This window comes from Rhipicephalus microplus, chromosome 1 (genome assembly GCF_043290135.1).
Source record: "Rhipicephalus microplus isolate Deutch F79 chromosome 1, USDA_Rmic, whole genome shotgun sequence".
NCBI classification, from domain to species: Eukaryota; Metazoa; Arthropoda; class Arachnida; order Ixodida; family Ixodidae; genus Rhipicephalus; species Rhipicephalus microplus.
Genome location: NC_134700.1, coordinates 49,634,921 through 49,662,809, shown reverse-complemented (window position 1 = coordinate 49,662,809; position 27,889 = coordinate 49,634,921). Strand labels below are relative to the sequence as shown.

The 27,889-nt window shown below is 44.2% G+C and overlaps 1 protein-coding gene across 14 annotated transcripts in view; it reads right to left on the bottom strand.

Moving 5' to 3' along the window:
- The window catches only part of LOC119178502 (uncharacterized), a 663,369-nt gene that overhangs the window by 227,092 nt on the left and 408,388 nt on the right, over positions 1-27,889 (bottom strand). The window contains exon 4 of one of the 14 annotated variants that reach the window (XM_075867159.1): positions 15,521-15,564. The exons of 12 other annotated variants lie outside the window; for them this stretch is intronic. The gene's annotated coding sequence lies outside the window, so the exon portion shown is untranslated. The remainder of the gene's footprint in view (positions 1-15,520; positions 15,565-27,889) is intronic. One more of the 14 variants, XM_075867213.1, reaches the window with a different exon arrangement.

The window sequence follows — 27,889 nt, the reverse complement described above, 5'->3', positions numbered from 1 at the left end:
GAGCTACCTAGCGCGGAAGCACTCTACGAAGACACACTACCATGCTGAAGAGAGCTTCGGCGACAAATAGCGATTGAAGCAGGAATATTTTTAAAGCTTCGAAGGCATACTCCTGCACGTTCGCCCTACAAAGAGGCTAAACTCACCAAGCTCTATGACCAAGTGATAATTAACACCCACGAATTGGAGGCTCTTGCCATTAGAAGGTCGTCTTTCTCATCAATGCTAGGCGACTTTCTCTAAAGGCTTTGCCACATGACATCGTCGTTGCCTACCGCAGATATTGCACAACAGAACCTGTAGTGTCCACCATCGACAACAATCAAGTTCAGCACGTTACGGAAATAGATCGCCTTCTCCAGTTTGTCTGTATTCAAGTGAAGTGCCTCGAAAAGATCAACTTTGGGGAACAGAAGGGTTACGATGAGGCGGCTGATTCCAGAAACCACGATAATCCTCGCTTTGACGACACGACCCCTACAGCATCGGTATGTCATTGTCACTGTTCTGTTACTCTCACGAAGTTGAGCTACATCTTTTGTAAATCAACGCAGCACCTCACGGAGTCCTGCCGTAGACATCTACTGCCACAGATAAGAAGAGGCTTCTCTCTACCGATATGAGGTGCTTTTGAGGCACTCTAAAGGTAACCGTGCAAGAGACTGCTGACGTTCAATAGCGTACCTCGCCTGCAGAGGTCCCCATGCCTCAAGTATGTGCGACCCAGACAAGCTAAAACGAACGCCTCGTGAAGATGTCAGAGTGATCGGTCAACTTAACAGCCACACATTTACTACTTTTTGAAACGAACATGGACGATTCACCACTAAGTTGCGCAAGAAGCAGACTGCTTTCGAGAGAAAACACAGTCTCTATGCCAGCACGATTAGGAAAATTCAACATAAGAATACTGATGGTGAGTGACTTCATTGTGAAAACTTCATATGAAAACTTGGGGAAGCCACAAACAAATCGTCACAGAAGGACTTGAAGGAAAAGTACGAGTCCCAAATAGAGACACTGAGTAAGGAGTTAGAAGAGGTGCGCGAGCGGTCACGTGCGTCGGAGGAGAAACTCGGACTTATCTTTCCCGTGCTTCTCAAGATAGAGCTGCTGGACATGAAACTATGATAACCTGGGTCGCAGAAAAGAAAGAAGCAGCAAGCACATGACACCAATCCTCTTCACAAGAAGTCAGAAAAAAAGATGCAGATTGTGAACCCAGACAACCGTGCGCAGAAAATTTCTCAGGCAGCTTGAGCGTAAGGTCAGCAAGGATGGCAAGACAGTTCTGCCAATGAACGGGTTACAGAGCATCTCTTGCTGCTCAGACAAGAAGACGAGTGTTCTTCAGAACATCAATGCCAAGGCTTCTGTACTGCCTTCCCAGGTCCAGAATGATGGCGGACAAATTGTGTTCGAAAATTTGCCACCTTATATACAAAGTGTCTCTTGACAGAAAAGGTACCACAATCTTAGCAAAATACCAACATGATCTTAACTCATAATGTAGGAGACGTCGAGGACTTAAAAAATTACAGGCCAATCAGCTTAATCTCTGTACACTACAAACTATTCAAAAAATAATAGCTAATAGAATTGAGACGATATTAGAGTTCAGTCAGCCAAAGGACCAAGCAGGATTTCGTACCAGCTACTCCACCATAGACCATATTTATGCTATCAATCAGGAAATAAAAAATGCGCTAAATAAAGCCAGCCCCTATACATAGTTTTCATAGATTACGACAAGCGTTTGACTCAGTCGCGACATCAGCAGTAATGCATGCACTACGAAGTCAGGGCATCAAAGAACCCTACATAAACATACTGGAAGAAATCGACAGAGTATCCACAGCCACCAGAGTTCTCCAAGAAAAAAGTGACAGAATCACAATACAAAAGAATGTAAGGCAGAGAGACACGATCTCTCCAATGCCATTCACAGCATGCTTACATAAGGTATTCAGAACCCTAGACTGGGAAGAGTTAGGGATAAGAGTTGTTGCATAGTACCTTAGTAACCTGCGATTTGCTGAGGATATTGCCTTCATGGGTAACTCAGAGGACGAATTACAGTTCATGTTTACTGAATTTCACACGGAAAGCAGAAAAGTAGGTGTGAAAATATTATGCACAAAACTAATGTAATGTGTGAAAATCTCGGCAGAAAACAGCACTTTTAAATACGTGAAGAGACGTTGAAAGTTGTAAATGAATATTTCTGCTTAGAACAGGTAGTAATCACGGAGACAAACCACGAGAGTGAAAAAAAACTTAGAGAATAAGGATGCAAGAGATCACATTTGGCAAGCTTTCTCAAACCATGAGAGATAATCTGCCAGTAGCCCTTCAAAAAAAGAAGGTACATAACAGCTGCATCTTGCCAGTACTTACCTACAGGAAAGAAAGCTGGAGGCTCACAAAGAGGGTTCAGCTTGATATGAGGGCGACGCAGCAAGTGATGGAAAGGAAAATTATAGGTGTAACTTTAAGAGACAAGAAGAGAGCAGAGTGGGTCAGCTAACAACAAAGGTGAAGGATATCATGGTTGAAATCAAGAAAAACAAGCGGGCATGGGTCGGACACGTAGCACGTAGGCAGGATAACCGGTGGTTATTAAGGGTAACTGACTAGATTCCCAGAGAAGACACACGCACGAAGAGGAGACAGAAAGTTCGGTTGGCCGATAGGTTAAAGTGTTTGCGGGTATAACGTGGCAACGGAAAGCACAAGACTGGTTAGATAGACGGCACATGAGTAAGGCCTTTGCCCTGCAGTGGGCGTAGTCAGGCTGATGATGATGATGATGATGATGATTATGATGATGACAAACTCCATGGTTTGGACTGTTTTTGTGAAGTGGTGTGAATAAAGTAGTTTACGAAAAGAGAACTTGATGGTGGCAGGAAGTGAACCTTCGGATAACGCCAATGTTTTACCAGTTGAGCTACGGCTCATTCAGGCTTGCAGTGCGAAAAACCCAGACCTAGACTAGACGTGGACACGGTACAGCAATGTCACGTGAGCCTTCACCAACTAGCGCAGTTTTCCATCATGCAGAGTTACTCCGGTGGTCCTTCACTTGTCCCCCTTTCGGGTATTTGCGCATGCACATCAAAAGACGCCCGTCAACGCAGCTCAACGCCATGAGAGAAAATGGTTGCCCTAGTTTGTTCTCCAGCTGTCCTCGCGATATCTTTACGACAGGAGCAATTCAGGTAACCACTCTAGCAACCGGGAATGAGAATCTCACAGGAAACAAAAGAAATCATGAAAAATGAAAGTTCGTGAAGGTCTAAAGGCATTATTTGGATTCTTTTCTCTGTAATGTAGAAACTCTTTCATAAATGAGAAAGGCATTGAAGTAAACGAAAAGACAAAATGGCGTCGTATTATGACCTCTTCGTAGTGAATGCATCTCCGATGAAGGCGATGATAATTGAGGCATGTGTACTTGCATCTAGGTGCGCGTTACAGAACCCAGGCCGTCTAAATTTTAGAAGCCTTCCATTACGCCACCTCTGATAATAGATTTGGAACACTTATTCCCATAAGGTATTAGTATTGTCGTATGAAGTCCTGCCTTGGTGAAAGATGCGCTGCAGTTAGAGGAAGCGCAACCCCAGGTGAGTTGAAGAAGTGGGAAAGATCTCTGCAATAGACCGAGAAGTAGATGATGGCCTTCGCCTTTCAGTCGCCTTAGAAAATGGCATAAGTGATTTCACTTCCCTCTTTCTGAACTTCTATCCCTACATCCCCATCCAACTACAGGTGCTTTGCTCATAAGCCTCCCTGCCTGTCCGTTTCCATCCTTCTACTTCTCCTTCGAAAATTCTCAGCAGAAGGCTGTTTCACGAATATATGCCCAGTTGCTAGTCTCGTGCATAAGTTACAGGTTGAAGGGCCACAAACCAGCAGGCTGGCATCTTAGTCATCGTCATCACTTTTTCCCACCTTGTATTACCAAGGTGGCCAAACTATAGAAAGTCACCGGGAATGGTTCTCCTTCTTTGTGCTTTTAACTTGCGGATCCCCGACATTCAGTACAGGTGTCATTGTAGTGGAGAGGCGTCATTTGAGAGATGATGGCGTTGCATTTACGCACACTGCTGCCGCTTTCTCGTTAATAGCGGGCTCCCTTTGAAAGGAGGAGCGACTTTTTTTTCAGTTATCACATAGGCACAGGCAGGAGAGAGTGTCCCCGGCTTCAGAATAAATCGCGTGGGCATTCCTAGGCTTGTTGCTCCCTGACTTACGAGATTGGCGTAACTTTTGTCACTCTGCTGTTACACAATGGCTCCCCTAGCATGGTATATAGAGTGCTAGAAAAGAAGGCTGTTTGCGTTATAGCCCTCATTCTGTCATCTGTTGTTGGAGCAATCGATAAAGCGTTTGAAGCGAAGAGCTTTATACTGCAGTTCTTTTAGCCCAGGCTTCTTTGTCTACTTCTTTCTTGCAAGAGTTTTTTTCAGGTAGGAGGATTGGGAGAGTGAGCTACAAGAATACCGGTGCGAGCGCGGAACTTAGAGCAAAGAAACGAACCAGGAATAAATGTAGTAGAGAAATTGTAGAACAGTAAGTTGAGCGGAATTCCACTGGTCGACGAATGTATTTGGGAGCACAAAACACAGAAACCACTCGAGACTAACCAGAAAAACTACCACTCACTTTGAATAAAAGTTTATTCGCAAAAAAACAGCCAGGTTTTGTGTATACCAAAAAGAGAAACCAACAAAGAGAGGCATGTACGCACTCCCTAACGAATGAAGTACTCGCTTTGGAGAAACAAATCCTAAATAAGTGCAAAGCTACCATTTTGCACTTAAAAGTCACAAAACTAAGCTGAAACGACACAGGCTAAAAACCCAAGTCATGCCACGTGGAATAATTGCCGTTTATTTTTTGAAATTTGTTGATATGCTGCAACGTGCATAGGGCTGCCGTCTAATAAGAATACTTAACGATGGCGTAGCTTATCTCGATAAGTGTTAAGCGCTGGTAGTAGATCAGCGGCCACCACGCACACGCTTGGCGTATCCTGGATCTTTCTCAACCATGTTGTTTTGCTTTATTTGCACGAGAAGTAGCTTCCCCTATTGAAAAAAAAACGTACAACATAGAATGATGGATTCTGCCATCCACCATTTTGGTGGCATATGGTGCTGGAAAGAATGGTCGCACATGGTGTATAGTGGCGTATGATAAATGGTGGAGCGTAGTCAATGCTGGAGGGCGAAGCAGCGTCAAAATCACTGCGACAGACTTCCACTGAAACAGTTATTAAAAATAACTGTATGAAAAACGTGAAAAGCTCCCGTGAAAAATGCAACAACGGGGAATACAACGTGCAACCTTTGAATCGCCAACATAGCACACTAACCACTGCGCTAGATTGATTGATTTGATTGATTTGTGGGGTTTAACGTCCCAAAACCACGATATGATTATGAGAGACGCCGTAGTGGAGGGCTCCGGAAATTTTGACCACCTGGGGTTCTTTAACTACCACTGCGCTATGCCGGCACATGATGACCATGCTGTTAAATAACTAGTCAACTTACAAGCTAACTGTTCAACTTCAATTCTAATTGTAGCGTACTTGAGAAGGACGCTATCTGCACCTGCTACCAAAATGAATACAAACAACGGCTGCCTGTAACAATTGTCACTGCAATAATGGTGACAGTGCTAAGTTTTTGTAACAATTCACTACCGCAAGAAAAAAAAACCAAGTGGACTGAGGATCCGGTACAGGTTACCGGCGGTTACTGTCAAGTTTATTATCCGTTTGTCGCTCGTTCCACAGGGCAACATCTGCTGAGGTTTTATGACGCCTCTAGGCTCATTGAATACATACGCCTCTAAAATTGATTGAGTATGGTGATGGTTTTCGCTCGTTCCAAAGGGCAACATCTGCTGAGGTTTTATGACGCCTCTAGGCTCATTGAATACATACGCCTCTACCATTGATTGAGTATGGTGATGGTTTTTGCGCAACGTACAGCGCAGTCTTACCAGCGCACTGCTGTAGCTCTATTGTTAGCAACAACTACATAACGGCTTGGCCAAATCAAATGCAGTGCGTCAGAAACATTATGCTATCATATTGGTTCAGTAAGCATAGGAATGGGCAACTTTGTGTTCTCGCATAAGACCAGCAGAAGTGCCGGTGAGTGCGACCGGCGGCTGTCGATGAGGGTATCCATACGTTTGCTGGAAATGCAAGAGCAGCATCGCACCAATGTTTGTCGCATCTTGCGTGGACACCGTACACATTAAGAAGGCTTCATTTAGAGAAAATATGCCATGGCTGTGCTGTATTTTCATTCTTATTCGTTGAAATTGTGTATTCTCAAACCCAGAAGCTATAATAACACTTGTACGGGCTCAATCCGTAAGCAAAACCTTTGCTGGAAATCAGCAGAAGGGTGAAAGTCAAATTCACTGGGGGTCATTTCGAAGCATGTCGACAGTTAAAGTTTGTGCATAGAATTAGCATCACACGCACTTTGTGAACTCAACAGAGCGGCTGAAGTAATTGAATGTACAACAATTGCCAGAGATGCGTTCCTAGCGTGGCGACATCAAGTGACCGTTGTATTTTGCTTTAACATTAAAAGGGGCAATCATGAACTGGAGCTCATTTACTCCTAGATGACTGCATGGTGATGTAAAACAATTATTGCCCCTGTTAACAGTGACATCTCTGTTCTTCTAAACATCACAACAACGAAACACTTCGCAGATTTCAAACTTATGTAAGCACGTATGCGACACGGGAACAGATTCAAGGCCACGTTCTAGGCTCCACAGTAATTTAAGCATTTTTGGCAGCACAGGAATAAAAAAAAACTTTCTAGAAAGCGCAATGAGCAGCAATGGTTTCTTTTGACCGTAAACATATATCTCGGCATATTCAAGATTGAAACACTACAAATAGTGATTTAATACTGTCATGTGCTCTTTCATCGTGTCACCATCATCCACCAAGCTTTCATCATGCCACCGTCATCCAGCTTGCTCACCAAGCCTTCCACCAAACACGTTTTGCATCACCATCATCGGCTGGCATTTTCCACTGTCACCATCATTGGCTCGCCACCACAAACCACCACGATCTGCCACTATTTTTTTTCACTCTCACCTTTATCAGCCTGCAGTTTTCACTGTCATCACCATTGGCTCGCCAGCACCACCATCTGCCATCATGTTTTCCCTCTCACCGTCATCAGTCATTACGTTCACTACAGTTTCCACCGTTTCCAGTAATATTTCCGCCATACCTAGTATTCTTTCCACCATATCTACCAACAATTCCAGCACTTACCAACCCAGGATTTTCAATAGAGTTGGCCTATGTTTCCGTTATGGTACTATTTTCCAGCGAGTAGTTGGTACAGCATGGCTTTTTGCGCAAGTTAATTTTGCATTCCTTAAAAAAAATATATTTTTTTAGTGCGCAGGAAACGTTTCGGAAGGAAGACGAATGTGCGCTCTGTCCTATCTGTCTGAAGCATTTCCTGCGCGCTAAGTAAGTATATTTCGTTTAAGAATGGTAGTTGTTCTTTATTTGTTAGTGTATCTATATACACGCATGTGGTTACTGTTGCTTTTGGCTTTTTGTGTACCATATAATGGGGCCCTCTCAGAGTTAGTAAACTTAGTTTGAAGTAAGCGCTCTCTTGGTTCTCATTCGCAAGTCGCAGGTTCTGTCTCTGCCCGCGCAAACTATGTTTTTGTCTACTTTTCCTTTTCGGCATATAAGTTACAATTACTACAAAGAACATCTGAACATTCCTGGGCATCGTTGCCTGTTTCCGGTATTAATACTGTTTTAAACACCAAAATATAAGCGCTTCAATTTTACATTCTTCTCTATAATCATAGCATGTGTCTCATCCTGGCAGATTCGATGCCTTCAAAAGTATTGAAGAAATTGTTCGGCCAATTGTAGTAAAAAAACGTGAAAGACAAAAAAGCAGACAAAGAAAGACACACACAACAGCGCTGTTGTATGTGTCCTCTTTTGCCTGGTCTTTCGCGCTGCTTTCCTCCAATATGTCGTACCAACATGTCCAAGCAGATACTTTAGCTGCATTATTGGACAGTTGTCAGTTCATAACAAGAAAGGTTGGTGTGTGACGCCAACAGGCAAAAATAAGTTTTCCACACTCGTAGCAACGGCTACCGGAAGCGCTGACTCCCACGTTCAATTGAACCTCTAAGGTTGACGGAAGAATGACCACCACTGCAGCTAAGTTGGTCTCGCGTGTTAATATATTTATCCCTCATGTTTTCCTAGGCATCTTTGTCAGCTATTTCTATTATTATTGCATATAACAAAAAAACACAGCCCTCAAACTTCAACTTCTTTTATTAGTTTTTTTCGTGTATTTCGTGCATTTCGGGCTACGAGGTAGGTTCAAAGAATAGGAAGTTATTCCAAGAGAACATAGCAATAACTCATGAAACAGAAATCTCAATACCTTGAACGCAGGAGTCTTTCGAAACTGGACATTGATATAAGCTATTACACTGTTTACTGTGTACAAAATTTGCGGTAAAAGCAGCTCTACCACAATTTACCTTCGAAAGAGTTGCATCTGAAACAGTGTCACTTCTAAATCATTTTTCCAAAGCTTTTTAGGGGCGAAGCTCCTAATCGTGGCACCCGTTCGTCCCTCGTAGTCGTATTAGTTGTAGTGTGTAACCAGTCCTACATTTCGACCTCCAAGGTGGTGGCAGTGAGAGATTTCTGCTGTGCGTAGTTGAACAATAAAAAATTCGCAGCGTGCGCGTTGACTAAAAGCCCACTTCTTCGGTCTCTCATTCCCCCTAAGCAGCCATTGACATGTACATTGAGCACTATCTGACAAGAAAGGGTTGCTACGTTATACTCGCTGGGCGAAACCTCCTTGGTTTTAGAAAGGTTTAGCGAGCGTTGGGCCACAGTGTCATGAATACGGTGAACTATTATATACCATGAACTCTAGGTGGTTAAAGGTGGGAAGTAGACACGAAGCGAAAGCCATAAGAAAGTGTGCGTGTACCACCTCTCGTTTATTCCTTGAAATTCCCGCTGGATGGCGGTGCATATGCGGAATATATGATGAAAAGATGCGAGAGGGTGGTACTTGGAGTGTTGAATAGATGGACGAACAGACACACATACAGATGCATGGACGGACTCACGGGTGGCTGCGTCGACGAATGGACGTATGCATGGACGCAGGGGCGGATGCATGGACGAACGCTGGGACGAACGCAGGGACGGACGCACAGATGGACGAACAGACGCACGCACGGACGGGCGAATGGAAGCATAGACGGTCACAGAGACGGACGCATGAACGGACGGAAGCAAGAACCAATGGACGGACGGATGCTTCGCCCCACTCTCCATCATTCACTCTGTGGATATGGTGCCATTTTTTAGGAGACTAATTCTCAGACGGGGCCACTGTCTTTCTTCTAGTGAAAGACGATGTCTGTATATTCATTGTGTGAATATTTTGCACCATTTTCCCTGACGACACAATGTGTTTCATCACATATAATTGCAAATACCATGACACAACATGACACAACCTTAAACATTGATGTCAGGCCATTACTATGAACATAGGGCAGAAGAGTTGATTTTGATCAGTTCTACTTTGTGTTAAGGGAGGTTTATTAATGCGCGCAGCGACTGTGAGAACTGCAGCAGAGGAAGTCAGGGCGTGAACTCAGAGTTAACTGTCCGCGCGAGCCAGCCGAATACGCTGAGGTTATGTCCTACCCTCACATTAAATAAATTTCAGGCTATTTATGACTCTCTCCTCTATTTTACGTCTAGTATAATTTTGTCTTTTATTCAAGTTTTCTGATATTTTTTGATACAACAGCGTTTTGTATTATCGCCTTTCTTGCAATTCTCAACAGGTCATGAAGCGATGCGATGAGGTTGTGAAGCGATGCATGCAGCTTGGTAACACAGCAAATAAATATAAACAGTACGGAAGCAGCCATATTATTTCAACTGCACGAACACTTTACAACAACCAAAGTAGGACCGAGATATAGTCGACACGCTCTAAAGTTCAGCGCTGTTACGAAGCCGCGACGCCAACATGGTCCCGAAGGCACCACTGCTTCGAACTCCAGCGACAAGGTCACCAACCGCTTGGTAGCGTGTGTTACTCAGCTCGCCACTGCTTCTGCGCAGAGCTGAGAGACGAGCGGACGAGACGACGGTGAGTTAAAGCAAGGCTTGTGTTGAGCGTAAAAATAGAGGTGTTACAATTTTGGCACTGGGGCCGACAGCTTAGAGACTAGAAGAGCCAAGATGTTTTCTCTCGCTGTTGCCAGCCACTGTTACGAAGCGCAACGCCAACGAGGTTACTAAGGACGCCACGAAACTCGCCGCTGCCAAGGACACTGGCCGCGCCGACAGCGAAAGGGACTCGGAGCAACAAGATGCTTCCCGGACACATAAGTCTACTGCTGGAGACCCGCCGCAGGGTTTTTTATAGGCACCGGGTGGATTCCTTGAGTCACCAATGTCCAACCAGATGCGCCGCTGGCCGTGATGTCAGAATCCTCCAAAGAGACCCGCCGCTGCGCGTGGTTGCACCCAAGGACGAGGAATGTTGCTACGCATGGCTTAAGATTCACCAGACTGGAAGGCGTCGATTTCTTCATCGGGCTCGTGGACTGAGAAAGCTTGCTGTGCGTTGCGTGACAGACCAGCGCCGCCGCTTGATGACGTCGTTGAGTTGATCGCGTCAGGTGGGCTCGAGAACTGGCCTTGACACAGATTGCCTTTGCAGATGCATTAACGTTCAGTGTGGACAACCAGGCGTGACAGCACCCCCGTCGCCAGAAAATGCGCCGGAAAGACGAGCTGTTTCCACGTGACTCGCATGTCGGGCACGCTCGTTCACCAGGTTCTTCTAAGTTTGCCTTGGGGCCATGGGGCGAATGTAGCACTAGGCTCAGTTCCGTGGCCACATTTATTCCTTGAGAACGAATCCCAGCTCCACTGGCTTGTCGCCACACCTTGTGGGCCAGCTTCATTCGTGTCTTCTGACATTTTTTGGTCTCAGCACTTGTCGATCGTTCTGCAACTTGTCAAGAACGATTCGACAACCGACAACACACGACACAAGCAAGTGCCCTCGGTCACCCGGCAAAACACCAGACAAAGAATAGTACAACATATACTTAGCTACGTGTCTATTGGAATTTCGTTCCCTCTTCATCAAGAGGAACATGTGGAACACAAGACCCTTAAAATGAGAGATCAAATTTTTACACTTACAGCAGTGTAATGAAATAGAATACAACATAAAGGTGGCCCCTTGAGATCACTCTGGAAGAGAGCTCTCAGCTAAGGCCGCGATCAGGACAAAATCTTGCCCCGAATTGCCAGCGAGAAACCGAATGGTGGAGAAGGTACTAACTAAAATGCATGACTAAATGCGTCTGCATTAGCGTTTAGCTTTCTTTTTTTTTGTAGCGAACGTCAAAGTTGTGCTGTTCGAGTATCATGCTCCACCTCAGTAACCAGCCACCTTTAGGCGACATGTTATTTAACCAGGTTAGAGGACAGTGGTCGTTTTCTACCACAAACCTCAAACCAGAGCATAACAGGCTAGCTTTTGAACGGCCCACACGAGTCAAGCGCATAACTTTTCAGAGGTACGGCATGCCTCTTCCCTGCAGCTGAGTTTTTGACCTAAGTACAAAACCGGCCTTTCATTACCGGCACTGTCTTCCAGGCAAAATATAGCTACCATGCCGCGATCACTCGCGTCGCATTGAATGACAAATGCCTTAAAGAAATCGAGTGCCATTAAAACTGGCTTTTCGCTTAGGGCCCGTTTCAGCTTGCAAAGCGCATTCTCTTTTTTTAAGTCTCATGCTACTTTAACCGGCTTGGACATTCAAAGTGCATCCGTTAGAGGGCTGGCAATGCTGAATAGTTTTGCACGTAATGCTGACAGTATTCAGTTAGGCTCAATAATGCCCTTATCTCAGATTTTGTTGTTGGTCATTGATAGTTCACGACGGCGGCTACCTTAATTTCTGAAGGTCTACGCCAGCCACGCCTCACAACGTGTCCCAGGTACGACACCTCGCCACACCCTAGGTGACATTTAGTAGGTTTCACGGTAAGACCACCTTCTTTCAACCTGTTCAGCAGGACGCGTAAAAGCTCGACATGTTCTTCCCAGTTTTTTGAAAAGATCGCGAAATCGTCAAGATACTGCAAAGCGAACTCGAGGAGGCCTTGAAGAATGCCGTCAATTAAGCCTAAAAAACAAAAGGGCGCATTTTTCAATATATAGCTCACATTAAGTGGGCGATACGTTCCGAATGAAGAAACGAATGTGGCATAGCGGCCAGCGCGCTCCGTAAGAAGGCATGCCAATACCCTCGCACAAGGTCTAACGTGGAAATATAGCTAGACTGCGACACAGTTTCTACCCTCTTCTCTAGGTTTGGTATCGAACAAGTTTGGCTTCGAGTTATGGCGTTAAGATGCAGTAATCGATGCATGGCCTCGGATCTTTTCACGGCACTCGGAGCAATATTAGAGGGGATGTAAAGTCCCTCTCGCTCGGTACCATGATGCCCAACTCCAGCATTTTAGCGATCTCCTCTTTCATTATCTGCTTTTGCACAGGGCAACATCAACATGGCTTGCTACGAATCGGCTTCTCACAAGTTAGCTTATTGTCGTATTCAATCACCGTCGGGCTTCCGGGATGGTTCTAAAACACGTCTTTAAACTCAAAAACAAACCTTCTCAGGTCCTCAATCTGGACTTCCATTAATCGATGCTCTATGTTCAACTGCTCTAAGATTACCTCCGATCCTCTTTCGATTTCATCACTAGAGGTCCAAATTTCTGCTAACTGTTCTTCTGAACCATTCAAAGCAGATTTACGACCGCTTGACGTTGAACGTATGGTTTCATCAGAAAACTGTGGTAAATATTCTTCGGCCGCCTTCGTAATTTTACTTCATAATTGGCATCAGAAAGCATTTATATTACTTCGGCGGGCCCTTTCCATTGAACCTCAAGCTTGTTCTTTTTGAACGGCCGCAGCAGCATTACCTGACTACCTACTTTATTCGTGCGCTTCTTCGCCGATTTGTCGTTGTACTCCTTTGACAACACTTGTGCAGCCTTCATGTGGCTTTTCACAAGATCTTTCGTTTTTACAAGCCTCTGAAGGAGGTCTACAACGTACGCAGCAACTTTAGGGTCCTCATTGAATCCCTCCTAGGGCTCGCGTAGCACTCGCAATGGTGTTCTCAAACTCCTGCAATACACAAGCTCTGAAGGGCTAAAATCAGTGCACTCACGAGAAGCTGATCTCAAAGTGAACATTGCGGGAGGAATACACGCTTCCCAGTCGCATTTTTGCTTGTAACAAACAGCTCTCAATATCTGTTTCAGAACGGAACGCATACGCTCTACCGGATTAGATGGCGGGTGATGCATGGAGCTGTGCACTACTTTTATTCCACATTCATCCAAAAAGGTAGAGGTAAGGCAGCTGATTAAGACAGTAACGTTGTCGCATTGGATTTGAGAAGAAAATCCGACGCGGGGAAATATAGATAGCAGTGCATAAACGACATAAGGGGAATTGAGCTCCTTAAGTCGAATCGCTTCCAGAAATTTTGTGGCTACACAGAGGACCGTCAGGATGTACCGCCAACCTTGCCTTGACTCTGGCAATGGGCCGACGACATCAATTACTAGGTGGCGAAAAGGTTCTGTGATGATTGGCACAAGCTCCATGGGTGCCTTCCGCTTGTCCGTTTATTTCTACACTCTCTGACAAGTGTCGCATGAGCGTAAAAAATCTCCAATATCCTTTAAACATTTTGGCCCAGAACGTTCGAGGGAAACATTAACCTTGGTCTTTTTTATGCCGACATGCCCTGCCCACGCGTTTTAATGCGCCAGTTCCAATAGTTGGCGATGATGCTTTTGTGGCACCAAGGGCTGCTCATACTTGCGACCTTGCGCATTTTGTAGCTCCGATAAAGGAGCCTCGCTTTCTCAAAAAAAAAAGGAATCGTTCTTTTTCTTTTTTTAAAGTTAACGCTTTAAATTGGCGCTTTAATCGGGAGGTCCTCACGCTGCTCTCGAATGAGCGTTTCTTGATCAAACCTAGACAGCTCACTCCAACTTTTCGCTACAGGAGAGAGCGTTGCACTTCTCTCACTCTGACTCAATGGCACCATGTCACCACAGGCAATGGCCCCACAGGCAGAGACCGCGCCAGTCGCTTCGGCGACGGGCTGCTCGAGTCACTGCTCAAACGGCTCACACGGAGAATTCCCTGTCTGAAGTTCCGTCGACTCGCCGCCAAGGTCACGCAGATCAGCAACCTTTGCGGGTGGTAGTAGACCATACTGAACAAGATAAAGTTCCTGCAAAAGCTTCCACGCTTGCGATCGCGTAAGGGCCATGTACGCTAAGTTGGAGAAGAACGATTTACGCTGCTCTTTAAAAAGGTGCTCCGAGTTATTAGAGAAAAAGATAAGGAAAACTATTGGGAAGCGTGGCAGACACAGCCGCTTCGGTGCGAAGCTTACCGAACGGGTCTTCCATGACAACCGCAGCGATTGGTAAGCAAACACTCTGCTCTTCGGTGACTTGTCTGATCCACGCGCATTCTCCAGTAAAGTAATCCGGAGACACCAACGAAGGATGGACTACGTCCATGGTTGCCGCTGAGTCTCGAAGTGCTCGACACGTTTTCCCATTCACACTAATTTCTTGCAGATGCGGCACTAACAGCCGCGCGTTCTTTTCCGACTGTCGAATTGTTGCGAAAGCAACATTTTGCTTACAGTTTATCATGACATGTCCTTCCTTTTTGTAGTTGTAGCAGATTATCGGCTTCCGTGATTCAAACGCCCATGTGGTATCAGCGCGTTGTTTAGGAACCTCAGTCGATATCTTCGCTTCCGTTTGCCTTTCCCTCACAGTGTCCTTCGTAAGACACGAGTCTTTCCTGAAATTATGGTGCGGAGCTGGTTTCCGTTGATCAGGTTTCTTTGAAAAGCCCTCTTCCCTTTCATCTATTTCAACGCGCACTGCCCTGCTATTGCTGTTTAACGTCTCAAAACCATCATATAATTAACGTCTCACAACCATCATATAATAATTTGGCACTCCTTAGTGGAGGGCTGCGGAAATTTTGACTCCTGGGGTTCTTTCACATGCACCCAAATCTGAACACTTGGGCCTACAGCCTTTTTGCCTCCATCGAAAATGTAGCCACCGCAGCCGAGATTCGATCACGCGACCGGCGGGTCAGCAGCCGAGTACCTTAGCCACTAGACCACCGTGGCAGAAAAATGCCACTTTTCCTGCCTTGTCTGTAACAGCGCTGCGCGTTCCGCACGAGCCCGGTGCTGTTCTTGAAAAAGAAGACTTTTTGTCGTTAAACATTTTGAAGCAGTTTTTCCTTTCATGATTATTTAGCTAGAACACGTTTGTAATTACCTCATGTCGTTGTGCGGCGCTTTCCACGCAGGCCTGGTCCTGTTCTTGAAAAAAAAAAGAAGACTTCATAAGTGCGAAGCATTTCTTAGTGAACTCCGGCGACTTTGAGTCTATCTATCTATCTATCTATCTATCTATCTATCTATCTATCTATCTATCTATCTATCTATCTATCTATCTATCTATCTATCTATCTATCTATCTATCTATCTATCTAGCCGCCTACGACTTTTAGCTCTCCTGGCCGTTTTGATAATGGTATTGATACCAAACTTGGTATTGCATAACATGAATGTATGAAGAACATATTCGATTTGTTAGAACAAGAAAAGGATGACATGTGTGACATGTCATACAAAATACCGATACAAGATATTGGTACCGATACAAGATACAAAATACCGCACATACGGGAAGCGATACGTGTGACGTACGTATCTGCGCATGCGCACTTCGATTTCGGTATTACGGTACATCCGGTTACCCGGTAAGCCAGGTATACCATAACTCTCTAATAATCCTCAAGATGTGGCGTTTATACTTGTGCGATTGTCAATTCAAAAGCAATTACTGCACATATCTGAGGCATATAACAGCACGTCAATATTCTGTATGTGTGTCTTCTACTAGACAAGGCATACATAAGTAGTTGTGAGGACCATAGCGTTTATCACACTGCACAGAAAATGCAATGCTTGCAGGATAAGGCCAGTGTTCCCAACGCTTTGCTAAGACGACACGGTGGTGGCAACTACCTGTCGCTTTGCGTTCTACCCCTCATTTCCTCCGAGACGGCCGCGCACACCGCATGCTTTGTTTCCAAGATAACTGCCACATAGCGCTCATGTCTCACGTGTGGCGGGACTTGATACGCTCGTTCGCCTCCACCGTTCGCTCAAGGAACTCTAACTTAGCGTCTCCAGAATACCATTCAGCAATGTTGTTGTGCAAAACATCAAATGAACGTTTTGTTCACTCTCTCCAGACGCAAGATATCGTCTTTCGACAGCATTCACAGTGTAACATGCAGATAAGGGGTCATTTTTATTCTTTCTTGAGATTTCGTATATATATATATATATATATATATATATATATATGTGTGTGTGTGTGTGTGTGTGTGTGTTTGTGTTTATATATATATATATATATATATATATATATATATATATATATATATATATATATATATATATATATATATATATATATATATATATATATATATATATATATATATATATATATATATATATATATATATATATATATATATATGGCAAAAACTAGCCGAGGCTGTCCATATAATTTTCATCCAAATAAAAGAAAACAACACAAAAATACGTGGTTTGTGTTCCAGAAAATTGCCCCATAGTCCAAAATTTCTAGTGAAAAAATTGCTTCACACTTGGGCAATGTGAACACACTTCCACAAGATTATTGCAAATAAGTCCATAACAATCATACCTGTTGGGTTTTAATATCCTAACACCACCATATCATCATGAGAGACACGCCCCGCCACGGTAGTCTAGTGTACCTGGCTGCTGACATACCTGTCGCGGCTTCGAATCCCGGCTGTGGTGGCTGCGTTTTAGACGGAGGCGAAAGTGCTGTAAGCCTGTGTGCTCAGATTTGGGTGCACGTTAGAGAACAGTAACGCATCAGAGTTATTGTAGAGTACCTTAGTAACCTGCGCTTCGTTGATGACATGGCATTGCTGAGTAACCCATGGAACAAATTGTCACTCATGGTTACTGAGTTAGGCAAGGAGAGCAGAAAAGTATGTTTTAAAATTAATCTTCAGAAAACGAATGTAATGAACAACTACCTCAGAGGAGAACAGCGTTTCCAGATAGTTAACAGGGCACTTGAAGTTGTGAAAGACTATGCCTGGTTAGGCCAGGTAATAACTGCGGGGCCAAACCACGAGGCTGAAGTAACCATAAAAATGACTTGGACCACATTTGGCAAGCATTCTCAAAGCATGACAGGTAGATTGTTAGTATTGCTGAAGAGGAAGGTATATAACTGCTGCATCTTGCCAGTACTTAGATACGGAGCAGAAGCCTGGAGACTTACAAAGAGGGTTCAGCTTAAATTGAGGAAGATGCAGCGAGCAATGCAAAGAAAAATCGTAGGTGTAACCTTAAGAGAAAAGAAGAGAGCAGAGTGAATCAGAGAACAAACCGGGATTAAGGATATCATAGTTGAAATCAAGAAGAGGAAATGCACATGGGCCGGACATGTAGCAGGGTAAAGGATAACCGCTGGTCATTAATGGTAACTAACTGGATTCTTATACAAGGCAAGTGGGTTAGCGGGAGACAGAAGGTTAGCTGGCCCGATAAGATTAAAAAGGTTGCCGGTATAAAGTGGCAGCAGCAAGCACCGGACCAAGTTGACTGGCGGGACATGGGAGACGCCTTTGTTGTGCAGTGGACGTAGTAAGGTTGATGATGATGATGATGATGATGATATATCACACTGGGTCACACTGACGAAGGCTGGCCCACCCACAGAAAGATTTGTGATTATTAAAAGTCTAACGTCATACGTCATGCTTTCTCGCTTCTGTTTTTGTGCACTTCCTTCCCCTCTATGTATATATATATATATATATATATATATATTTAAACCGACGTTTCGACAGGAACCCTGTCTTTTTCAAGGCAATTATGCCTTGAAAAAGACAGGGTTCCTGTCGAAACGTCGGCACAATAAACAGTTGTTATGTGAAAGCGCATCTACTTTCATATTTATAACCTTGCGGCAACCGAAGTTATTCTTCTGCATATATATATATATATATATATATATATATATATATATATATATATATATATATATATATATTGCCGCCACATTTTGCCTGGATTCAAACAACGCGCCCATCACCGCGCGCACAGGGCCATACATGCGCGCCGTGTAGGGTAGCGCAGAGACGATGATGATGGCACGAGCACCCAGCTGAATCCCGCTGATGGGCGCCACGCGCTGGGGACTTCTCTTAAAGAGGAAGAAAGGCCACCACCATGACAAGCCAGGCAATAGTGGCACACTTGGTGATCAATCAGTCTCACCAGCCACCAGTATTTCATGGCGACTTGTATGAAGAGGCGGAAGATTGGCTGTACCTCTTTCAGAGAGTGGCAAGTTCGAACGGTTGGGACGAGGGAGAGAAACTGCGCCGCGTATACTTTGCTTTGCATGACTTTGCAAAGACGTGGTATGAGAACCATGAAAATTCCTTTACGACCTGGAATGAATTCCGGCGACAAGTTCTGGCTACTTATGCCAGCACGGATCGCAAAAGAAAGGCGCAGGCTGCGCTTGAAACCAGAATACAACTCACCAACGAAAGTGCCACAATGTATATCGAGGACATGATGCGCCTGTTCAAGCGCGCAGATTCCCATTTGACTGAAGATAAGAAGCTACGCCACCTCATGCGTGGGGTGAAGCAAGAGCTATTCGCTGTTCTCGTCCGCAACCCACCACGAGCAGTTGCAGAGTGTCGTACGGAAGCGACAGCCATCGATAAAACGCTAAAACAGCGGGCTCGACAGTACAATCGGGACATAAACTACGCACCTGCCAATGTCTTCTCTGGAGGCCATCGAAGTGACATGGATGCCCTGCGAGAACTCATCAGGTCGGTGATCAGGGAAGAGCTCTGAAATGTCAAGCACCTCACACTGCATAATCACTGTCTGTCGTCGAGGTAGTACGAGATGAACTGAGGCAGATAATACGTGAGCCGGAACGTGAACAACGTATCCCAACGTACTCTGAAATACTCAGACAACCCGTAGCGCACACCAATGCCGCAGTTGCAATCGCCACTCCTAACGCACAAACGGTACGCAGCGCACCTCGTAGACTAGAATCGACGGCTACCAACCTGCCACGAGCCCGTTGTGTAGCTAGCTACGTGGATCAAAGGTCGCGGAAAAGTGACATCTGGCGTGAGCATGAGCGCAGGCTTTTGTGTTTCTATTAAAGGGAAGCAGGTCACCTGTATTGGTTCTGCCCTTACCGACAGGCACGATTAAGGGGCTATCCGTTGTACGCACCATGCCCTCAAAACGGCGAACGGCCAGCGGAGATCAAAGAGTACCTGTGCACGCGCCAGAGCCCACTTACTCCACGCCAACATCTGCCAAGATCACCGTCGCCCAGGCGTTACCGATCACCCAGCCCCCGTGCTTCTTCCGCACGGCATAGGCGCTGTTATACAAGCCCACACCCAGAAAACTCAAGCAAGCGACTTGTGGAGGTGAGGCCGCTGATAACTACAGTGGCGAAAATCTTCCATCACGGTTTCAAGGTGAAGATGTTACGTTTACAGAGGATAACCGCAACAGTGCTATGATTACTTCAAATTTGCGGTTGAAAATACACGGATACCAACTGAATGCTTTAGTTGACACTGGCGCTGATCATTCGGTAATGAGTCACAAATTGGCAAAGAAACGGAAAAAGGTTGTGACAAAATGGAGTGGGGCACAGATACGCACGGCAGGTGGCCACACTATTACGCCGCTTGGTGGAGGCACCTCAAGACTCGAAATAAGAGTCTTTACTTACGTTGGTGACTTCATCGAACTGCCAGACTGTTCAACGGAGCCTCTGCTAGGAATGAATTTTCTGCAAGCCAATAGAGCCATAACTAATCTACGCAGTTCCAGTGTAACTTTTTCGACCGAACAAGCTATGTCGGTGGAGGAATCAGAAAAGCGACGTCCTACTGCTCTGCGCGTTGTTCATGATGACGTCACTGTGCCACCACGCTTTAGTGTTTTGGTGCTTGTCGAAAATAAGACATTTTGTGACGACGAAAGATTAGCGGATGAAAATGCAGGGCTGTTTTTAAACAAACGAATTTGCTCGGCTAAGGGTGTTGTTCGCTTAAGGAATGGCCGCTCAGTTCTCCTCCTTACGAATTTCGGAAATGAATGTGAGCACATCGCGCAAGGTATGGCTATCGCCCATTTCCACGAGTTCTGCATGGCGACCGAACTATGCAGTTTAGCGACAATGCCAACCACTCCACAAGACACCTGCAATTTTGACGCATCAGTTAACGTCACGCATGGGCTCCCAGAATATCAAAAGAAACAATTATTTGCCCTTATAAAAGAATTTTCGGACTGCTTTTCAGCGTCCTCTAAGATTCGACGCACGGCTGTTGCAAAACACAGGATTATAACAGCAAAAGCCACGAGACCGATTTACCAGCACCTATATTGAGTATCGCCAAAGGAAAGATACGTCATGAAGAAACAAATGGAGGAGATGCTTTCAGGTGACGTGATCCAGCCTTCCAGCAGTCCACGGGCATCTCCCGTAGTGATTGTTAAAAAGAAAGATAACAGCCTTCGATTCTGCGTAGACTATCGGAAACTGAACAGCACAATGAAACGGGATATATACCCTCTGCCGCGTATCGATGATACACTCGATCGACCACGAAGGGCAAAATACTTCTCGTCCCTTGATCTCAAGAGCGGATATCAGTAAATTGAGGTGGCTGAGCACGACCGCGAAAAGACGGCATTGAAAACTCCAGACGGCCTCTACGAATTCAAAGCGCTTCCATTCGGCCTGTGCACATTGCCAGCGACGTTTCAGAGAATGTTGGATGCTGTCCTCGCGGGACTGAAACGGCAGTCCTGCTTGGTGTAGTTGAATGACGTTGTCATAATTTCCGCTACATTTGACCAACATCTAAAGTCACTCCGCACAGTATTAGAAGCCATTCGGTCAGCAGACTTGACCGTCAAGCCAGAAAAATGCCATTTCGGTTTTGAAGAGCTTCGTTTCCTCGGACTCGTTGTCAGCTCCGAAGGTGTTCGGCGAGATCCCGAAAAGACAGCTGCTATCGCGAAGTTCCCGACACCTAAAGACAAGAAGTCAGTACATCGCTTCCTGGGTTTATGCGCGCACTAACGGAGATTTGTGGAAAGTTTTTCGAACATTGCTGAACCACTTACTAATCTAACAAAAGAAGACGTGCCCTTTATGAGGGAAAGTGAACAACAGGAAGCCTCTCCGATACTCGCCCACTTCAAGGAGACTGCCGAAACTGAAATTTACACTGATGCGAGTAAAGTCGGCCTCGGAGCCATTCTAGTCCAGCGGCAAAACGTCCAAGAAAAAGTGCTAGCGTATGCCAGCCACAATCTTTCGAAAGCTGAGAGAAATTACTCTGCAACCGAAAAAGAGTGTCTTGTGGTCATCTGGGCCATAAGTAAATTTCGACCGTACCTCTACGGTAGACCATTCCGAGCAGTCAGTGACCACCATTGCCTGTGTTGGCTTGCGAATCTTAAGGATCCCTCCTCCCGACTAGCAAGATGGCACCTCACGCCACAAGAGTACGATATAACTGTGGCATACAATTCTGGGAAAAAGCACAGCGATGCCGACTGCCTGTCACGCGCAACAGTAGAGACAAGTGAGCCGGAGGAAGAAGACTTCCCATTTCTAGGCGTCGTCGAAGCGTCAGAAATTGCTCAACAACAACAAAATGACTCCTATTTGCTGCCGCTTATACAGCGTCTTCGAGGACTCAAAGTTAAAGTTCCGCGCACTTTATCCAGAGGGCTCCCTTCGTTCTGTCTTCGAGGAGGGGTCCTTTACAAGAGGAACTTGAAGCCTCGTGGTGACAACTTTTTACTCGTTGTACCTGCACCTCTACGAAACGAGATTCTGCACGCATGTGATGATGAGCTAACATCTGGACAAATGAGTGTCAGTCGTACATTCGCCAGAATTCATCTAAAATACTACTGGCCGAAACTGGTAGCATCAGTTCAGCACTATGTGAAAACTTGCCGTGAGTGTCAAAGATGCAAAACTTCATCTTTGAAACCTGCACGCATCCTCCGGCCAATAGAACCGCCACATGCCCCATTCAAACAAGTCGGTATAGATCTCTTAGGCCCGTTTCCGACATCGACTTCACGCAAGCAGTGGATAGTCGTAGCCACGGACAATCTCTCTCGTTACGCTGAGACTAACTCACTGTACAGTCCAACAGCTCTTCAAAAGGCTAAGTTCTTCATCAACAAAGTAGTCCTCAGGCATGGTGCACCCAGCGTCGTGATTACAGTTCGTGGCATAGCTTTTAATGCAGACCTAAGGAAATGTCTGATGTGAATGACCGATACAGAACAGAAAAGAACCACGGCATACCATCCTCAAACAAATGGCCTAACGGAGCGCCTGAACATAACTCTGACTGATATGCTTTCAATGTATGTCGACATCGAAGATAAACTGTGAGATGAAACATTGCCTTACATCACGTTCGCATATAATACGGCCGTTCAAAAAACAATGCGAGTGACACCATTCGAACTTGCATTCGGCCGAACACTCACCACTCCACTGGATGCCATGTTATCACTGAATGGTGAATCAGCAATCCACCCGACCTAGGCGACTTCTTGCAAACAGCCGAGGAAGCACGACAGGTCGCGAGATAAAAAATACGCCGCCAACAGCGTATCGACTCCTACAGGTAAAATCAGCGTCATACCAAAGCGCATTATCAACCCGGTGACGAAGTATGAATGTGGACCCCAGTGCGTCACCGTGGACATTCTGAAAAACTTCTTGGCCGATGCTTCGGGCCCTACGAAGTACTCCCTCGTGTTAGCGATGTAATGTACCAAGTCAGGTCCGCTATACACGGGATCTCAAAACACCGAAACCCTACAGAGGTTGTACATGTAGTCCGGATGAAGGCTTACTATGAAAGATTATTGAAAAACCAGTGACGACTACCACGAATCTATTCGTTGCCTGACGCATCGGGATGATGCGTATGAGCAGGGGGATTATGCCGCGACATCTTGCCTGCCTTCAAACAACGCGCCCATCACCGCGCGCACAGGGCCATACATGCGCGCCATGTAGTGTTGCGCAGAGACGATGATGATGGCACGAGCCTCCAGCTGGTTCCCGCTGATTGGCGCCACGCGCTGGGGACTTCTCTTGAAGAGGAAGAAGAAGGCGGACATCTTTGGTGTTCGGCTGTAACCAACGAGGTATTTCCACGCCGAAGCATAGCCAAACGAGAGGTGTTTCTCAAGGCTCTGTTCTATCACCTGTGCTATTTAACATTTTGTTAAGTTCAATACCACAGAGTGATAAAGTACACGTATATGTATATGCAGATGATATCGCGTTCTTTGCATCTGACAACGATAGTTATTCACTACATTCGACTTTACAGTGTTATTTGGCAACATTGGAAACCTGGTTTCAGAAAATTCATATGAACCTGAACGTAACTAAAAGTGCTATAATAGTTTTTCCGTTGGACGCACCAGTTACTATTTCTCTTTAGTACCATCAAGAAATAATACCCCAGGTTAATTGTATTAAATATCTGGGTGTACTGTACGATCAAAAACTGAGCTGGCGTGACCACATTGAATATATTAAAATTAAGGCTACACGCGCTGTTGGAATGATAAGTAGGCTTGGCCGCCTCCGTTCCGGTCTTCGCAGAGATAAGATGATCATGATTTATCGCACGTACGTTCGTCCGATTCTTGAATTTGGATGTGTACTATTCTCTGGTGGACCAGCATACAAAATAAACCCCCTCATTCTCTTAGAGCGGGAAGCCCTACGTAGTTGTTTAGGTGTGCCAAAATTCACTGCTTACAATGTTTTGTATCAAGAAGCTCGGATACCCACCCTTGCTTGCCGATTTCGTATTTTAACAGTAAACACCTATTTAAAATTTTCTGAATCCACTTTAAGAAGGCGACAATTTGTATTCTTTGCCGAGCCTGGTGTCTTTTTTAATGAGCATTGGTCCCGTGTATATAAACCCCAAGTGCTATTTGTTCAAACACTTCTAGATGCTTTAAATGTTAATATATTCGAGATCACACCATCTGTCAAACCAATCGGCCAAGTGCAAATAGAATTTTACGATATCTTTCCCATGAACGCTAAACACTTGCCCTCTAAATATTTGATTGGTTTATTAGAACAACACCTGTTTCAATTAGGTACTAATACAGTAATTGCAACGGATGCATCTATGAGTGGCGAGAAGGCAGGTGTGGGTATTTTTTCTCTCTCATTATTCTGGTCATTTTCATTACGCCTCCCAGATTATACACCAATATTTGAAGCGGAATTAACGGCCGTTATACTAGCTATTCGTAAACTTCCTGCGACTCATTCGACAGCTGTGATAGTGACTGACTCGTATTCCGTGTGTTCATTCTTATCATCGTCGTCGACATCAGCAGTACTAGAGACTTTTAAATCATTAATCGCAGCAAACATTCGTCTAGTGCGAATGATATGGGTGCCAGGCCATCGTAGTATATTTATAAACGAGATGGCTGACAAACTTGCGCGAACATCTCTTGATCTTCCGATTGTGCTAATCATGCCTCCTACAGCTTATGTAACAACAGCGAGGTTTAGAAAACATTCCCTTCTTGAAGACTCATCAAAAACCATGATAACGAATCCAGATTTCTCGCACCTGCACTTCACATGGAATAATAAATGGTGTCCCACGCGTAAATTGGAAGTCTTGGTAACAAAATTACGTTGCCGTGTACCACCTCTTAATTTCTACTTAAACAGGTCTGGTCTGGTGCCATCCCCTCTGTGCTCAAGCTGTAACGAACCTGAACATATCGACCATTTTCTTATCACATGTCACCGATTCAAAAATCAAAGAAAAAACTGCTTCGAAATTTTATTCAGAAAATTAGGAATATCACTTAATACTCCCAATATTTTGTCTTTTGGGGCCATTTCATTGGGACATAGCGACAGGAACATCTGCGGGGCTCTCTGCGAATTCATATATAACACAAGAAGATTATCTTGCTGAGTCAGCGATCAGCTCTCGAATTTTACGAGTCACACTACCACTTATAATTTAGCTGATACACTGCAATGATTCAACTTTCAGGAGAATTTCATATAACGATTCCACCACAGATATTCAAAAAATTCTATTATTTCTCCCCCCCCCCTTTTTTCTTTTTTTTCTTTTTTTAACATTGCGCCAAATTAGTTTCACAGTCAAAACACAGTATTCATATTCCCCTAATCTAGAAAATCTATAGGTATTTACTTGCATTAACCACCGGCTTCTTGGCCAATCCCCCTTAGTGGGTGAGAGCCACAAAAGAAAGGAACAAACAAACAAAAACAAACGTTCTACGACCATAGTCCTTTTGAGTTGTGAGCACAGGTTTGCCCTTTAATAAATACGCTTTGTTACGCTGCCGCGTCCTTCAACATCGTTACCATATATATATATATATATATATATACATATATATATATATATATAAGGGAAAGAAGTGTATACCTAAGGGCTCGTTTTTCTGTGTTTTAACACAATATTATTGAGATCGAACAGACAGTAATGCCAAGGAATGTACAGGGGAAGTTATCAGAACCAATGGAATGTAAATAAGAAGAAAGAAAAGTGGATGAAAAAATAAACAGCCGTGGGCAGGAATCGAACCTACGACCTTCGAATAACGCGTTCGATGCTCTCGAACGCGTATATATATATATATATATATATATATATATATATATATATATATATATATATATATATATATATATGTGTGTGTGTGTGTGTGTGTGTGTTCAAGGCTGGTGCGGTAGTCTTGTTATATATAAATATATATTGGTCTTTGTTATCAAGTGTACTGGGTCACTTTTCGGCCATTGTCAATTTCGGTCAATTTCGGCCAAATTGTGGAGGTACATGTGAATGGAATAAGTAGTTATTGAGCGGTTATATAACGGAAAATCTTAGCGTTGCCTAGAGGGCACTTGAAGCTTTGGAAATATAAGTGAACCTGTGTCACCCTATATAAATTTTATAATGTTACTGGTTTGTGTATTTCACTACGAAAGAATTTTCGCTTCATTTCTTGGAGATTCTGTTTCATGACAATAATACTTTATCTACTTTTGTTTCAATTTCTTTCTTTTTCACTTTGCCGTAATATTGGAAAATGATGCTTGTTTAGCGCTTTTTAAAAATGCATCAACTTTTTTACCAGTAACGTGCTTACAACTTCTGCTATATATATTTCTGTAATAAAATTTTCAAACTTGAGAGGAAATGAAGGAATTGTCTTGCCAGAATACTGTGTGAATTTCGGAAAAACAGCATTTTTTTTCATATGGTGGCTTGATTTTCGCAATGTAGTGGTACTGGTAAAAATATGACTTTTAAATTTTGGATATCATGGCCTGCAATACATGTTGGAGGTGCTGTGTATATTTATTTCAAACCGTGGGTATAAATATTACCCACGGTTTTCCATATACTTAACGCCATATTAAAATAATATTTCAACGAAGCTGTGTTTATGATGTTTCAGGCACAGGCCTATCATGCGCTTCACTGTTGTGCACGATGAAATGATGTATACTAGGTGTACACATGGGAGACGATTTGATATCGAGCCCATTATTGACACTTAATTTTTCAAAAACAAGAGCTTAAGTTGGGTGAGTCGGTTCATCGTGGTTATGTTCTACTAACAGCACGACCACTCATGAAAGAGAAAGAAAGGAGAGGAAGGTATGCTGACTACTACTTTCTTGTCCTTTTTGTCTTCCTGAAGTTGTCGCGCTGTTACTAAAACACAACTAATTTTCTTTTCTTGTCGTCATCTAAACTTTTGATACAATTTTTTCAGTGACCCAAGGGTTTTGAAAACGTTGAAAGCACGTCAACATTACCTAATAAGCTTTTAGTGAAAAACATTTTGAGCACCTTCGAATCGTTCAAAAAATGGGGCTGAATATTGTAAAATTCCTTCGGAAATAGTTACTGAAGTATTCTTGTGGGCACGATTTTAAATCATCTCGAAAATGTCCAGAATACATCATTTCTTGATGAATAAAAATAACGCTAAACTGCGGTGCAATTTATAGAGTTAGCTGCCCCAGCGGGACATGTATGGTGGTCCTACAATCAACGAACGAAAAAAAACATGACGTAGTTACATTTCAGTACATTACGAGGTTGTAACGAGCGGCATAGCTTTTTTGTGTTTGAGAGCAGCCCTGATCAAGTAGCACTCTGTAGAAATGATTGAAGAAAGATTTAGCCAAAACTATAGCAGAACACTAAATGCAGGGTATCAAGAACATGTGCTTTGTAGATCGCAAAAAGCTGATTAGGTACGTACGAAGTAACTTTACGAACCCGAAGACCACTACAGAGGAGTGAAAAAAATGTAGTGTCTATACGAAATGCGCACAGGATTGCACACAACTTGAAAAACGTAGGTAATAGGTTTGGCCTGTCGTTTTTTTTTTTTGGCACCCAACAAGATTGCT